Raw genomic sequence first — 18,275 nt, forward strand, 5'->3', positions numbered from 1 at the left:
AAATATATAAAAATATGAAAATTCAGTACATTTTTTTAATATTTTTGTGTATTTATTAATTTTTAAAATATTTTATTATTTAGATATATCTAAATAAGGTGTATGTAAAAAAATTATAAAAAAATTTGTTTAAAATTTAAAAAATATTTACTAAAAATAAAAAAATATGAAAAATAAAAAACTCAATTTTCAAAAAATTAAATTTAGAAAACTAAAATTAAACACATTAATTGTTATTTTACAAATATATAAATATTTTAATGTCAGCCCTGCCCAATATAGAGACTATAAAATTTGTCAGGATGTTAAATAAGTTATTAACCCTTTTACAGCACTAGCTCCTGTGTCTATGAGAACACTAAGACTATATGATTTTTAACTTATAGAATTAAATATTTTCAATACATATGTGTATCTTCTTTTTCTTTGGTTAGGAGAAAAAATAATATCATCATTTTTTATTTAAAATGATACATATATGCAGACTGAATATGTTCAGAATGTCATCTTGTTCTTGGAAAAATAAGAATCTGAACATTTATTGAAGTAATAGATTCTTGATTAGAATTATTACTCGATTCACTAATGCTTAAATTTGAAAATGATTTGTTAGGAAAATCTTTTTCAAATATAGAAATTGATCTTTTAATTTTTGAAACTGTATTTTGAATATATAAATTTTTTCCTGACGTTTGTATTTGCATTTGTGTAGGATTTTTTTGTTTTAGAAGATTCTCCTTGTTTCATTAGGTCATGGATTAACTATTGTCGAGGGACTTCTAAATCACTTCAATTCATTAGACACAGTTGGATTACCATGTCAAATGGTCTAGGTTCAAAGATTTCAACGATTTTATTATCGTTTGATCTTGTTTTTGTTTCAGGAAATTTGGTTAATTCGTGAATTATTTTCCAACGAATAGCCAAATCATGAGAATTCGATTTCATTCCTAATCCTTGTATTTTAATTCTTATTCTGACTGTGTGTTCAAGATTAGGATCATTTATAGAAATAAAGAAATTTGGTCTAATATTAAACCAAACTACTCCATCAACCAAATTAGATTGGATTCCTCTAATAATTGCTTTCATTAGGTCGAAAAATCTTTTGTTAAAGATTGCTGCCAAAATAAGAGTATCTATTCTTTGGCGGTAATAAGGCTGTTATGGTTACCTGTATTAATTCAATATGAATATATTAAATTTTAGGATATTTCTTTTTCCATCTTGTAACATTTTCCTTATCAAAAAAAAGGAATATCAATATTTCCTTCTTCTGATCATTTTGCTTGAGTGTTACTACTGTATTGTTCAAACACTCTTGCTGAAACAAGTTGAATTTTGAAAGTTGGTAAATTTCTAGTACAACAACTTCTTGCATTTTTTCAAATTTTGCTAATTTTTTGTCAATAAAAGTTTTTTCTTCTCTAATTACATCTCCAAGTCAAATTGCTTGTAATTCTTCTTGCGATATACTATTTGCTTCTTGAGATATTTCTTGACTATCTGTGTTAGTCATCATAAAGATTAGTTCGTCGTCTGAACTTTCTTCATCACTAAAAATTTCATACAAGATTTCTTCTTCATCAGAAATTTCTTCACCATATATTATTTCAAAATCTTGTTCTTCAAGAATTTTGATCATTTTCTTTGCGCTTTTTTCCCTTTTTGGGCATTCGGGTGCATAGTGACCCTCTTCGTTACAAATATAACATTTACAAGTTTTATTTTTTGAAACACTTATTGGTTTCTTTTTTCGAATATACTTTTTATTTTTTGAAAAATTTTTGTTCTTTTTCCAAGGTTTCTATTTATATTTTTTGCGTTTTTTAAAAAATCATTTTTGCTTGGAAAATGTATTACAACCAATTTTTCAATTTTCTTTCAAAATTTTATCACAACATTTTTGATCATATTGTGAGTTGGAAATTTGATTTTTTATTTATTTTTTTGCCTTTGCTTCTAAACGCTAATTTGCTATTAGGCTTAGAACATAATTAATGCAAAAATCAAGATTATCATATTATTCTTTCCCCATTTTTTTGAGAAAATCAGGATATATTTTAATACATAATTCATCTCATGGATTAGGGAGTTTATGAAAAAAAATGATCTAACTAGGGTTGATTTGCTGGTGGATCAATAAAATAATAATATTTTTTAAAAGTTTGAACATAGTCTTGAAAAAGACAAATATTACATAATTCTAATTTAGTCAAAATATAATTTGCATATGCTTACAAATTAGTATCTCCTGCAAAGTCATATAAATTTTCTTTTATGATTTTTGCAAATTCAGCTAATATTGTATCAAATGTAAGAAAATTTGCCAACAAAATTGTTTTTTGACTTTTTTCAATTTCAAAATTTTCCCACTATCTTAACCATTGCAACACATATCCCTAAAGAGTTGCTGTAATATAATCAAGGAATTTTTCCTTTGACCAACTATTTTTATAATTGATAATAATGATGGACAATGATTGTGCCCAATCATCAATTACTTGTAGTGGATCCTTAAATAGAACATGAGACAACTCTAAATAAGTACCATTTTAAGCTATTGGATACTTATAGTTATTATATTTTTTTAGATATTATTGGCTTAGGTATAGGATTGGAGGTACTTCCAGTGTTAGTATCATTTTTAACTTCATTTGTTTGAATAAAATCAAAATTTTCTCCATTTCCCCTTGCGCCAAAAAATTTGGGATCAATTGACTCTTCTGTCTTTATTTTCCCTTTATTTATCTCTGGTAAAATATCTTGATCAAATATTTCTTCAGATGAGAATGATTGGCTATCATCATCATTAATTGGCATATTAATATCATAATTAAAGTGTTGTAAAATGGTTAATAACTTAGTTAACATGGCATTCCATTTACATAATTTCTGGTAAAGTTATTAAGTAGCTCATTAAATTTGTCAGGATGTTAAATAAGTCATTAATTATTAAAAATATTATGAATCCACCTTTATAAATGTATAATTTATTTCAAATATATTTATTTGGTGAAAATTAAATTGATGAAATATGTGATTGATTATTAAAATAAATTTAAACTATTGATTTATTTTTTTAAATAAATTTTGAGTTCATATGTCTAGATTTGTAATATTATTATGAAATTATAGCTTATTACTATTTATAAAAAGAAGGGGAAAAGAGTGTGAAAAGGAAAAAAAAGTGAAAGTGACAGATTCAGATGTATTTTATACAATTTATGCGAATCTTACTTTTGTCCAACACACGTCTTAACACATTATTTATCTTAACACATTATTCAACAAGCATCCATTCACCCACTCATGAAAATTGGATCATGTATAACTTTTTTTGCCAGTTAAAAGTTAATAAGAAAAAAAAATGTTAAATTATATGTCTGTTTTTGTCTCTCGATAGTCTACTATTTAAAAATAAAATTATATAAGTTATTTTTGTTTTATAAATTTTGAACAAAAATTATATCAAATATTTTGATACAATTTTTCTTCATAAAGGTGGAGATGGCAGTCAATTGGGAATTTTCAAGTTTTATGCACAAATTTTTAGGACTCGTTTGGGGGCTTAATTATTTTAGATTTTTTTGGCAAGAGGTTAAAAGTTTATTTTTTGGCTTTTATTCTCTTTTGAGTCATATCACCTTTTTATTATTTTTACATATTTTTTTAAAAAAATTCACAAAAAAAATATATTTTTTATTATTTGATGAGATGAAAAAAATTGTGTTTGGGATGATTTGTAGATTTTTTTTTTGTAATTGAATAGATAATTGTGGGAGACAAAAATAATTGATTAATGTGTATTATTTGATATTTTATTTTATTAACTATTTTAATATTTTTTATCTTATTAATTATTTTAACCAAAAAATAAGTGATTAATTTTCAAACTCAACTATTTCAATATTAAAACTTTATATTTTATTTTAACGCTCACAACGTTGGCCTATATACCTATATACTTGACATTACCTTACTTCCAAATTTTTTTAAGAAAAAATTACAAAAAAAAAAATCTTAGAATTTGATCCTTGTATCAAAAGAAATCCTGATTTTTTTAATTTTGTCAATTTAAACTTAAATTTTTTAGTCTGTTTTCAATCTAAGCCAATAGTCTATTTTTATTAAGTAAAACTGTCGAAAAAATATATTTTAGTCATTAAACAAAATAAAACATATATTTTTACATTTTTGGTACACTTACATTGATGTTAATGATTAAAATATAATTTTTCGGTCAATTTTACGTAACAAAAATAAACAAATATTTTAGACTCAAAATGAATGAAAAAATTTAGATTTAAACTAATAAAATTAAAAATTCATTTTATTACAAGACTCTAACCTTGAATATTTATTATTGTTTTTTTTTTTATTACAATCAAATTTGGCTAAATATAATCTTCTCGAGAATTTAGACATCTCTAAATTAAGAAGAGGAAATTACACCACAATAAAATTCAAAAAAAAAAAAAAAAGCATACATACATACATATCTATAAAAAAAAATTAATTTAAAATATTAATTATTTATCATCATCCTAAACTTTTGCTTCGGGAAGTTTCTCTATCCTATTCAGAGAGTTTCGTTTTTCCCTTCTAGAGAAAGGGGTAGCTGTTGTACTCTTGTGTTTTTTGGGGTTTCTCAGGTGGTTTTGTAGTGTGTTGTTTGGGTGATTGTTTTTGTTGTTCATTGTAGGGTAGTTGTGGTGTAAATTGTGCTCCCCTAGTTGTTTTTTTTCGCTTGGGTGTTTTTGGGAGGCTTTTGGTCAGGAACAGTGATTAGGTACGTTTGTGCTGTCGGGTCTTTTGTGGCAAGGCGGGATCTACTCTGGGGTTTCCTTTTTTGGATGGCGGGGATAGAAGAGGGACTAGCAAGAGAAGGTAGCTGGACTAAAAGTAGCGAAACAAGAGTAGGTAGTAAATTTTCAGAAAAGTGCAGAAGGGTTTTTTCTCTTAGTTCTTATATTCCTCAATCTCAACATCATTCACGAAGTGGGGTTCACATGAAGATGTCAGAGGCAATATAGGGAGTGAGAGCGAATGGTTATAAGAATTGCTTGGTTGGTTATGTTCATGACATTCAGGAAATCAATGTATATATCATGCAGTTGTATCTGGATGATCTTTGGTATTTGGATGGGTTTATGCATGTTGTTGGTCGAAGTAAGAATTTATTTATTTTCTTGTTTGAGCACGAACATGATATGCATCGAGTGGTGGCCAATGGTCCTTATGCAGTGGAAGGGACTTTATATTAATTATAGATTATTGGAAGCCTGATTTAGTCCTTGAGAAGTTGGTGATTCAACGAGCTGCTATTTGGGTTCGTTTCTTGGTTTGCCTCTGGAATGTTATACACAGGAGACGGGCCACTGTTTCGGAGCCATTGGAGATGTGATCAAAGTGGATTTGGATGCATTATTTCCTCGGAATATTCGATATTTGCGACTAAAAGTTTGGATTTCCTTAGAGGCACCATTGATCACTGGTTTTTTAAAAGTTTCGCGGTGACAGTCATCATTGGATTGAATGTCAGTATGAAAGGCTCTGTTGTGTGTGTAGAAATTGTGGTCAAATTGGACATACGAATGGCCAATGTGCAGTTACGTTTCAGGAAGGCAAAGTTATGATCAATACTCAACTTGCAGATATGGCGCAAAAATTAGGCACTACTGTTATTCAACAAGAAGGTTACAAGATGTATACATCGCACATTCAGGTTAATGCTTATCGCCCTGAACGCCAATCTACTCGACTTCCTAGTCGGGTTAACCACCATACTATTCTTGAAGTTGGTGATCCGCCGAAGGGTGGTTCGGTACATATGGAAACTCAACGTCATGATGCTTTTGTGCATGAATGGGAACAACAATGGGATCAAGGGTTACAGTAGCTGTTAGAATAATGTATAGAGAGGTAGAATAGATTATATTTATTCATATGGTTAGGGGCTCCTTATATAGGAGACGATTTACAAATTGTAATGATGAAAATCTAAAGCACTAATATTGCACTATACATAAAGTCTAAACCACTAACATAAAGCTAAAGCACTAACATTACACTATACATAAAGTCTAAACCACTAACATAAAGCTAACACACTAACAGCCCTCCTCAAACTCAAGGAGGATAGGAACTAACCAACTTGAGTTTGGAGAGAGTAATAAAACAGGAAAATAAGCGGACAAATAAAATTAAAAATGAGATAGGAGACACTGTATGGTCTAGACACTGTATTGTCGGACCTTTGTAGAAGACAGTTTATGGGGTCATGTCGGACCGGTGTAGAAGACAGTTTATGGGGTCATGTCGGACCGTTGTAGAAGCTGACCGGAATCAATGTCGGGACAGTTTACGGGGTCATGTCGGACCGTTGTAGAAAATTGTGGTGGTGCACCAAGGGGGTGACTTAAGGAGTGCGCCATGGGCAACTTATACATGATACTGTGTATAACCCCCCCCTCAAACTCAAATAGGTGTGAAGATAGAAACCTATTTGAGGTTGAAACAAAGGGATTGATAAAGCTGACCGGTGTAGAAGACACTGTATGAGTGTGTAGATAGGCTGCCCAAAAGATATACATGGATATAGATATCGAGCCCTCAAAAATCGTGCCCTCAAAAGGTGTGCCCAATTTTTCAAAAGGCGCGCCATCAAAAGGCGTGCCCAATCCATAAAAAGGTGTGCCATCAAAACGTGCCCAGTTTGTCGTCGAGCGCCGAGCGGCGCGTGTCTGCCTTGGCTATAAGACGAAGGCTGAGGCGAAGACAAACAACTTGCGAAGAAAAACTTCTGAAAAAAAAAAGTCTGCGTTTGCGGAGAGAGAAACTCTGTAACACTCTGTAACACTCGGTTGCCTAGAACATGGCCTCGTCTTCCCGTTCAACTACCCAGAATATGGCCTCTTCGTCCCGTGGTCTGCTCACTCTCTTTCCCGACCTCAACGAGTCAACAAGAGAGATAACTGGTACGGTGGCCAGTGAAGCTCAACCAAGCGCCTCTGGTTTTGCTCCGTTGAACTTTCCGATGCGGTCGGTGGAGCAAAAAATGGCGGTGCAAACTGATATTGAGGCAAATCAGTATACTTTGAAGTCATGTGTGGAGACCATGACGGCGGTCACAAACCTGTCGCACCGGCTGCAGAGTAGGACAAATGAGGTGCAGCAGTTAAACGCCCAACTGGCTCTGCTCCAGCGCATGTATAAGGATGCGCGAGCAGAGATAAGTGTGCTAAAGGCGGAAAATAAGGAACTGAAGCGGAAGGCCACCGTTATGTTCCGATTTGGAGGTCCACCATATGCTGCAGTGGAGGAGCAGGGAGTAGTGATCATGCCCAGTGGAGTGGGAAACACGGAGGCAACACCGGCAAGGGCCGCCCAGGACGGAGGCAAGAAGAAAAGACCTGCGGCAGAGTAGAGAAGAAAAATCCCACTGTGTGTGTGGTTGTTTTGTTGTTTTTGTTTGTTTGTTTTTTTTTTTTTTTTTTTTTTTTTTTTGATGTAAAATGGTGATCGGGGTGAGCCCCGATATGAATAAAATGAGTTTGGTGTGCAGTCCGTCTGCGGCTAAAAAAAAAAAATGGAGAGTGTTTGGTTTGGAAGGGTAATCAAAATATATTTGTGGGTGTGTGTAAGGGTGGATTAAAAGGGGCAAAGAGCACATGGAGTCTGAGTGTGTGCATAATAAAAATAATAAAAGGAATGAGTGGCGAGAGAGTGTTATGTTTAAAGAAAAGAAGAATGGTGGAATAATAAAATTATTATTATTATTATTATTTTATTTTATTTTATTTTTTTAAATAATAATAATAATAATAATAATAATATATTAATGGAAAGCATGTGCGTTGTCGGTGGGAAAGTGAAAAAATGAGAGAGAGAAAGTAACATCAATCAGAATGATCATGTGGAAGTTCTGAAGAAATCGGTGTGGGATGTGGTGGAGAACCAGCATGTTCTGATGAATTTTCAGTATCCAAGTTATGATTTTTGTTGCTTGCAGATTCAGATTTCCTTACCCAGTCAGGAACCTTAGATGGTTTAGAGGGAGATGTTTCTGTTTGTTGTGCGATTTGATGAGCTTCAAGTTCTCCGAGAAAATCGAGAACCGTAGCTTCATTTCTTCGGGAGTCTCGTAGCTCTTTCCATACCTGTGGGCGAATCAAGCAAAGGAGAGGGCGTGACGACAGTGGCCGATGACTTTGAGAACGGAGGTCTCGAAGTCGCGAAGAAGAGCGTCCGATACGACTGTCCTGATCGGATTCTCGTCGGAAAAAGTGGTCGCCGATGATGCGCCAGCGACGACGGCGATGAGGAGTAGGATGAGGGAGTTGGCCAAGATAGTTAACTTCTGTCAACCACTCCTTGTGGCCTTGAAAACCCGCAGGTTTAAGCTTCTTGACAGCAACAACCATACCAGATCCAGGCTTTGCTGCAGCAAGTGTATGTTCATCGATCCATCCTTTAAAAACATAACCAAAGCCTCCTTCACCTTCAGATCGCGGAGTAGCAAGACTTTCAGTGCTGTTTTCATTGCAAGATGGTACTGTCAGGGTGGAACGAGCTGAAGAATTACTGGTTTTGCTGCTAATTTTTGAGGTCCCATTGATAAGGGAGCGCTGAGAAGCATCAACTTTAGCAGAAGAATCTAAGCAGTTCCCCATCTGGGTGCTCCAACCTCCAAAGATGTGAGAGAGAGAGAGAGATATCAAGCATCTCTTGTGTATATGAGCTGGTTTGTGGTCTGTGTGGAGGATGGGTCTGGAAAAGCTTGGTCTTCGTTGGCAGCCATTGTGAAGGCAGAGAAGAGCTTAATTATGGAAGAAGGTATGTGTAAAAAAAAAAAACAAGCAGACTAGGTTGAGGTCCGGCGGGCGTTGCGCTTTGTGCCTAATTACATGGCTGCAACTGTGTCTGCCAAGGCTCGGATTCGATCGCAGAGTGCGCCGAGGCAGAGAGCATTGACACCAGAGAGAGAGAAACTGAGTTCGGCGAAGAAACGCCTTTCGTTCCCTGTTCCAGGAGAGGCATACACCAATGGAGTTGGGACTAGTGATAGTGATGTTTCATTTGAGTGTAATAACTTGAGGAGTCCAAGTTGGGAGAGCATTTACAGAGAACAGTTTGGGATGGTGCAGAGGCCTAATATGTGCTTTGGTGATGAGGCTTCTTCACCTTCAACTAGTGGTGGTGTTAGGAGGTGGTTGAAATGATGCACTTTTAACTGATTGAATGAATCTTCTATGTGCTTTGGAGGTTTGTATCAGAGTGGCGCAGCATAAGCATGGTTGGGTTCCGGCGGGCGGTGAAGGCAAGGTTGCCGCCCACCGGAAGGTGAAGATCACCAAGAGCTAACCTATAGCTCTGATACCATGTTAGAATAATGTATAGAGAGGTAGAATAGATTATATTTATTCATATGGTTAGGGGCTCCTTATATAGGAGACGATTTACAAATTGTAATGATGAAAATCTAAAGCACTAATATTGCACTATACATAAAGTCTAAACCACTAACATAAAGCTAAAGCACTAACATTACACTATACATAAAGTCTAAACCACTAACATAAAGCTAACACACTAACAGTAGCTTTCTCTAAATGTCGATGATCAAGTTCATGGGCCCGAGATGCAGCATGTTCACTTCAATGTCCTAGCCGAAGATCATCTTCTGGAGGTAGCAGCTTTGCACTTTCAGGCCGAGTCAACTCGGGCTATTGATTCACTACTTGATGAGCCGGTGAACTTAGTAGTTGAGTTGGAATCAATGTGAGTAAATGGGTTGATGGTCTTCAGTTGTTGGGTATAAATGTCGGACGACTATTGATAGACGTCGATTACTCTGAAATGACGAGGCAACCGAGTGAAGGACCTTGGTCTACAGAGATGATAATGGAGCTTATGGACCAAAGATTTCATGATTTTATGGACCTGGATTGGATACTATTATTTAGTCCATCAAATGAAACAGATTGGGACGCAAGCTTAATATTCCTTATGGCGAAAGAGGGTTGGGCCAAAGGGTTTTATCTATTGCTGGGCCCTTAGTGGGGTAGCCTAGTCAACAAGATGACCTTTTTGGGGAGGTTTCTAGATCTAAAGAGTAAGGCTTATTAGACTGTTTCTTTAAGGAAAAGTTGTTTGTGGATCAGTCAGTTGGGCCTCCTCTTAAACGACGGTCGATAAGGTTGAATCAAGAGGCTATTGTTGCATATTACTCTGAAGGTGTGATTGAGCTTGAATGAGGGTTTGGAGGAGAAAGGGCTTCGGTGATTGTTAATTGGTTAGGACGGCGATGAAGACGGATTCAACATCATTTGGTCCTTTCAAACATAGATTTTGTTCTTGGGTTGGAGCAACAGCGGAGAAACGTTCATTTGGGTAATAAATATAACCAGAATATGGAGCAAGTCCAGGTTCGATGAAGGGGTAATCGGCCGAAGAAGATTCGCGACATGCATGAATGCCGCTAAAAGAGGATGTATGCTGAAAGATTTAGGGCCATTACCGAAGTTGGGGAATGCTCCACTCGTCGCCGGAAATGCAAATTTAGACCATTAACAAATAGGACACGCCTCACCATGGGTAGTTTTGAGTCGAGTTATGATTCTGGGCAGAATTCTTCGGTTAGTCCAGGGATGTTCCCAATCCTCCAAATTGGCAAGCTATGCACCGGTTTTTTATGGATATAGAGGCAGCAAGAATGGAGGAATTGGTCTTGTCCTCACCATCTCATGGTTTGCAAACGGTTTGTCAAGAGGTTGTCTCACAACAACCTCCTCAAGGGCTATGAGAATTTTTAGCTGGAACTATAGGGGTTTAGGTCATCCTCTTACAGTTCAAACAACTAGGCAATTGATCCATCAATAGAGGCCAAATCAAGTTTTCTTTAGTGAAACTGAAAAGTCAATCCAACAACTATAGCTCTTGGGTGTCATGGGGTTTCAAAAATGGTTTTGGGGTGGATTGTAATGGTCGAGGTGGTGGATTGTAGGCTGCGTGAGATGATACTCAGGATATTACATGCGTTGCATTCGCAAACAAATACTTGCAACTACGAGTGTTTGATACGATTTTGGGATCTTGGTTGTTATTTCTAGTTTATGGCTAGCCAGTGCTTGCGAAAAGAGAAGTTTTTTGGACGGAACTCAAAAGACAACTTTGGGGTTGTGATTGTCCTTATGTTCTCATTGGGGATTTTAACCTTCCTCTCCCATCCGTTTCTTTTCTTGCTGCTTCTATCACCATGCTAGCCACTACTACTCATTTTATTTCTATTATTAGCTTGCCACCAAGGAAACCTTTAGATCTATACTCAAATATGATTCATGATCGAGATTTGATGTTGTTATACGCTAGGTGACCAACTCAGATTCGGAATGTTTTATTTGAAATGTTGAGGTGGGATCAAGGTACCAAAACTACTGGTTGCGACGATGAACGGATCATGAAAGTGATTGGTTTTGTTTGTTTGGTAGTAATCGTTTTGTTTTTGTTTTTGTTTTTGTTTTTCGGTGTTACAATAATATTTCTCTATGTAGTATGTTGTTTGGGTGATTGTTTTTGTTGTTCATTGTCGCGTGGTTGTGGTGTAAATTGTGTTCCCCTGGTTGTTTTTTTTGTTTGGGTGTTTTTGGGAGGCTTTTGGTCGGGAACAGTGATTAGGTAGGTTTGTGCTGTCGGATCTTTTGTGGCAAGGCGGGATTTACTCTGGGGTTTCCTTTTTTGGATGGCGGGGGTAGAAGAGGGGCTAGCAAGAGAATGTAGCTGGACTAAAAGTAGTGATACAAGAGTAGGTAGTGAATTTTCAGAAGAGCGCAAGGGGCTTTTTTTCTCCTTGTTCTTATCATTCACAAAGTGGGGTTCGCATGGAGATGTTAGAGGCAATATGGGAAGTGGGAGCGAATGGTTATAAGAATTGCTTGCTTGGTTATGTTCATGACATTAGGGAAATCAATGTATATATCATGCAGTCATATTTGGATGATCGTTGGCACTTGGATGGGTTTATGCATGTTGTTGGTCGAAGTAAGAATTTATTTATTTTCTTGTTTGAGCATGAACATGATATGCATTGAGTGGTGGCCAATGGTCCTTATGTAGTGGAAGGGACTTTATTAATTATAGATTATTAGAAGCCTAATTTGGTCCTTAAGAAGTTGGTGATTCAACGAGCTGCTGTTTGGGTTCGTTTTCTTGGTTTGCCTGTGGAATGTTATACACAAGAGGCAAGCCACTGTTTGGGTAAAGCCATTGGAGATGTGATCAAAGTGGATTTGGATGCATTATTTCCTCGGAATATTTGATATTTGCAGCTGAAAGTTTGGATTTCCTTAGAGGCACCATTGATCAGTGGTTTTTTTTTTTTTTGAAGTTTCGTAATGGCAGTCATCATTGGATTGAATGTCAGTATGAAAGGCTATGTCGTGTGTGTCGAAATTGTAGTCAAATTGGACATACAAATGGCCAATGTGCAGTTACGTTTCAGGAAGGCAAAGTTATGATCGATACTCATCTTGCAGATATAGCGCAAAAATTAGGCACTATTGTTCTTCAACAAGAAGGTTACAAGATGTATACATCGTGCATTCGGGTCACTGCCCATTGCCTTGAACGCTGATCTACTCGAATTTCTCGTCGAGTTAACCAGCATGCTATTCTTGAAGTTGGTGATCCGCTGGAGGGTGGTTCGGTACATATGGAAACTCCACGTCATGATGTTTTTGTGCAGGAATGGGAACAACAATGGGATCAAGGGTTACAACAGCTTTCTCTAATGCCGATGATCAAGTTCATAGGTCGGAAATGTAACATGTTCACTTCAGTGTCCTAGCCGAAATTCATTTTTTGGAGGTAGCAGCTTTGCACTCTCTGGTCGAGTCGACTTGGGCTATTGATTCACTACCTGATAAGCCGGTGAACTTAGTAGTTGAGTTGGAATCAATGTGGAGTAAATGGGTTGATAGTCTTCAGTCGTTGAGTATGAATGTCAGATGACTATTGATAGACATCGATCACTCTAAAATGACGAGGCAGCCGCGTGAAGGACCTTGGTCTGCAGAGATGATAATGGAGCTTATGGGCCAAAGATTTCATGATTTTATGGACTTTGATACTATTATTCAGTCCATCAAAAGAAATGGATTGGGACGCAAGCTTAATATTCCTTATGGTGAAAGAGGGTTGGACCAAAGGGTTTTATCTATTGCTGGGCCCTTAGTGGGGCAGCCTAGTTAACAAGATGACCTTTTTGGGGAGGTTTCTAAATCTAAAGAGCAAGGCTTATTAGACTGTTTCTTTAAGGAGAATTTGTTTATGGATCAGTCAGTTGGGTCTCTTCTTAAACGACGGTCGATGGGGTTGAATTGAGAAGCCATTGTTGCTTATTACTCTGAAGTAGGGGTGGGCAACAGTTTATCTGAACCGCTCAAACCGCCCAATTCGCATATAAATGGGCAGTTTTGCAAACATAATGCGGACGGATGCGGTTTGAAATATGACAAATTTGCGGGTTGCAAGCGGGTTGTGGGTTAAACCCGCAACCCGCAAAAATTGCTCGCAATTTAATTATTATTATTATTATTTTTTTATTTACCAACTTTGTAACTTTAACAGGAGCACTATTATATTCTTTATGACACTAGGATCCTTATTTTTAAGTATTTCTCAATTTTCTTAATGCCGTAGAATTATCAAGTCTTAAACTTGGTTTTTTATATGATTTTCATTAGTGACTCATCCACTTTTTCCTAATAAAATTTTCCTTCTGGTGGTCGATAGAGCTTTTAGTTTGATTATTGATTACTGAACTGGTAATTCTAATTGAGTATAACCGTTAATGCGTTGATATACATTTTTTTCATGGCAAAAATGCTGGTGTAGGGTCTCTTTGTTTTGGGTACTTTCATTTAATACATTGATATTCAATGTTTATTTGTAAACTCATCAGAAAATTGTTGTCAAATGATCACAAATATATAAAATGGATCTGATGCCTAAATTCGATGGGAAAAAAAAGCTCAAAAATTAATTTTTAAAGAAAAAAGTGTAAACTGCAAACCGCCCGCAACCGCCCGTACATCTGCAAACCCTATCCGCACAAATCGCAAACCGCACTACGAGCGATTGCCGGTTGACTTTTTCCCAAATCGCATAGATGCGAGCGGGTCAAAATCGAACCGCAAACCGCACAAAACCGATCCACAAGCACCCCTACTTTGAAGGTGTGATTGAGCTTAAAGGAGGGTTTGGAAGAAAAGGGTTTCGGTGATTGTTAATTAGGTAGGACGGCGATGAAGACGGATTCAACATCATCTTGTCTTTTCAACCACAAATTCTGTTCTTGGGTTGAAACAACAACGGAGAAACGTTCATTTGGGTAATGAATATAACCAGAATAGGGAGCAAGTCCAGGTTCGATGGAAGGGTGATCGACCGAAGAAGATCTGCAACATATATGGACGCCGCCAAAAAATGATGTATGTTGAAAGAGTTAGGGCCATTGCTGAAGTTGGGAATGCTCCACTCGTCGCCAGAAATGCAAATTTAGATCATTAACAAAGAGGGCACGCCTCACTATGGGTGGTTCCGAGTCGGGTTACGTTTCCGGGCAGAGTTCTTCGGATAGTCCAAGGATGTTCCCAATCCTCCAAATTGGCAAGCTATGTACCAGTTTTTTATGAATATAAAGGCAGCAAGAATGGAGGAATTGGTCTTGTCTTCACCATCTCATGATTTGCAAAGGGTTTGTCAAAAGGTTGTCCTACAACAACCTCCTCAAGGGCTATGAGAATTTTTAGCTGGAACTATAGAGGTTTGGGTCATCTCCTTACAGTTCAAACAACTAGGCAATTGATCCATCAATAGAGGCCAAATCTAGTTTTCTTTAGTGAAACTAAAAAGTTAGTCCAACAGCTTTAGTTCTTGGGTGTGTCATGGGGTTTCAAAAATGGTTTTGGGGTGGATTGTAATGGTCGAGGTGGTGGATTGTGGGCTGCGTGGGATGATACTCAGGATATTACATGCGTTGCATTCGCGAACAAATACTTGCAACTACGAGTGTCTGATACGATTTTGGGATCTTGGATATTATTTCTGGTTTATGGCCAGCTGATGCTTGCGAAAAGAGAAGTTTTTTGGATAGAACTCGAAAGACAACTTTGGGGTTGTGATTGTCCTTATGTTTTCATTGGGGATTTTAACCTTCCTCTCTCATCTATTTCTTTTCCTACAGCTTCTATCACTGTGCTAGGCACTACTACTCATTTTATCTCTATTATAAGTTTGTCACCGGGGAAACTTTTAGATCTATACTCAAATCTGATTCATGATCAAGCTTTGATGTTGTTAAAACGGGTTGTCATATGCTAGGTGGCCAACTCAGATCCAGAATGTTTTATTTGTAATGTCGAGGTGGGATTAAAGTACCTAAACTACTAGTTGAGACGATGAACAAATCATGAAAGTGATTGGTTTTGTTTGTTTTGGTAGTAATCGTTTTGTTTTTGTTTTTGTTTTTATTTTTCTGTGTTACAATAATATTTCTCTATGTAGAGATTTCCTCATTTCATATAGGTTTTCTGGAGGTTTGTTTTTTCTCCCTACGTGGAGACTTGTATCCTCCCTGTATGAAGCTTCTCTTTATCCCTCTTGGAATTTATTTTATATTCCGATGTGTTTTATTAAATAATTTATTGTCGGATGTGCAATATATTCAAACACACACTATAACACTAAAAATGAAGTTTTACATATTTAAAAAAAATTAAATTGGTGAAATATTTAAAAGTAATTCATAATTATTTGTCAAATGTATGAATTATTTGTAAAATATTGTTTGATTATATCGGCTACAATTACTTATGGACAAATAAATTTGTTTTAAGTTGAAATTGCCCAAGTTTTACAATTCAATTTCATACTTCAAAAAAATGTGTGAAAAAATTAATAATATCAATAATATAAAATGTTCAAAATTTATTTTAATAATTATAATTTTCATCAATCTCAATGCCTACGGTTAATGTCAATTATTAAATTACATGAAATTAATGTCAGTTATTAAATTACATAGAATTACTCAGGAAATATAATATTATAATTATTATAAAAAATAAATTAAAATTGATTCACTTATTAATACAATAATTTAAAATTGAATTTATCACTTGATATTTTAAATGATTTTCATGACTGAAAAAAATGGTAATATTAGTATTTATATATACAATAATTTTTGTGTAGGTACAAGTGAAAAAAAGTTTTTGGGCAAATTACCAACATCGTCTTGAGATTTGACTAAAATATAAATTTCTCATGAGATTTGAAAAATTACAAATTAATCCCTGGAGGTTATATTTGCATAATACATTAGGGAGCAATTTATTTTGCAAATATAAATCTCAAGGGCGGGATGTAATTTCTCAAACCTCAAGAGAGTCTGTATTTTAGTCAAACCTCGAGAAGTGTTAATAATTTGTCCAAAGTTATGAAAATTATTATTATTTATAAATTAGCAATGATTCATAACTCTAAATTTAAAATTTTAACAATAACACTAATAAACAACATACAAAAAAAAAAAAAAAAAAAAAAACATATATTAAATTATCCATGAATGAAGCTGGCTGCCACACATAAGTAGAGTTTCCATTAAAACGCTACTTTCAATGCTCTCAACATTTATGTTTACAAATATATAATTATTTTACAGCGCTGCTTGAGGGCCCTAAATTTCGGGGCTCGAATGCCCCGAAATTCCACTTTTGGTAAAAAAAAAAAAAAAAAAAAAGGAAAAAAGAAAGAAAAAAAGAAAACAGTTTCCAAAAATGGAAATTAGGGGCATTAAGGGCAAATTTTTTAGAGCCACCAATCATTTTCCATTATTTTAAGGTCAACCCTACCGAATACAGAGACTGTAACTCATTAAATTTGTCAGGCTGTTAAATAAGCATTAATTATCAAAAATATTATGAACCCACCTCCATAAATGCATAATTTATTTGGAATATATTTATATGGTTGAGATTAAATTGATAAGATTTATTAGTAAAATGAATTTAAATTATTAATTTATTTTTTAAAATAAATTATGAGTTTATAAGTCTAAATTTATAATAGGGGTATTTTTTTTAAGGTCCATGATATTATGATTTTATAGTATAAAGGACATCAAAATTTTTATGATGTCTAAGGTCTCTCAACATCAATCCAGATAAAATTGGTCCAGAGAAAATTCAAGTCAGAGAAAATTGGTCCAAGAATTTCTCTGGACTTTTTAGATAAATTTTGAAAATTTCTCTGAACTTCCCTAAACTTCTCACTGTAAATTTCTCTGCTCTTTTTTTTTTTTAACATAAGAATTTCCCTACTTCAACTCACTTCCTTGCTATACACTGCACCTGAGATGGTCTACAAGACAGCTAGAGCCATGGGGCTATATTCCAACGTCAATGTGCTTTACAATCTGAGCTGGTTTTTCCCCATTGATTATGGTTTCTTCTACCTTGTTTAGCTGCATTTTTGCGAGGTGAATCGGTAGATGAAAAATGTAAACCAGAGGGTGTTTGACATATTCATCAACAATGAAACAGCCGAAGTTAAAGCTGATGTTATTGCTTGGAGCAACGGATACGCAGTTCCAGTGTACCGAGACTATATTGTTTTGGTTCCAAAAGTAAACAATGGGGAGAAGCAAGACCTGTGGCTAGAGCTACACCCAAACACGAAAACAAAATTTCAGTACTATAACGTCATTTTAAATGGAGCTGAAATCTTCGAATTAAGCAACTATGATGGAAACCTTGCTGGGCCTAATCCCCCAAAAAAGATTGTGGCTAGTTTGCCACCAAAGAAACATAACCCAAAATCATCAAAGAAGATTACCTTAATTATGGTTGGATGTATTCTTGGCGGGCTGCTAGTTTTTCTTATTTTCTCTTTCCTTCTTTATATGAACAGACCAGTTGGTGAATGATCCGAGCAGCTAACATGCCGACGAAGCAATATCACCCTTCTCTCCAGAGAAATTCAAAATTTCTCTGGCTGCATGGTTAGAAAAGAAGGTAAACTTAATCAATATTAAAGTTGCATCACAAGTTAGAACTGAAATTTCTCTGGGTTGGTCCAGAGAAATTCTCTAGTTTTAGCTCAGCATTAACATGATCTGGATCAGCAGTTGGTTGGTCAATTTTACTTATGACTAGGATTATTGTCAGGTTAGATTCAAAAGCAAGATAAAAGTTATCAATAGTTCACTCCAT

The sequence above is a fragment of the Camellia sinensis genome, chromosome 12 (assembly GCF_055761805.1).
Source record: "Camellia sinensis isolate YWXY chromosome 12, ASM5576180v1, whole genome shotgun sequence".
NCBI lineage: Eukaryota > Viridiplantae > Streptophyta > Magnoliopsida > Ericales > Theaceae > Camellia > Camellia sinensis.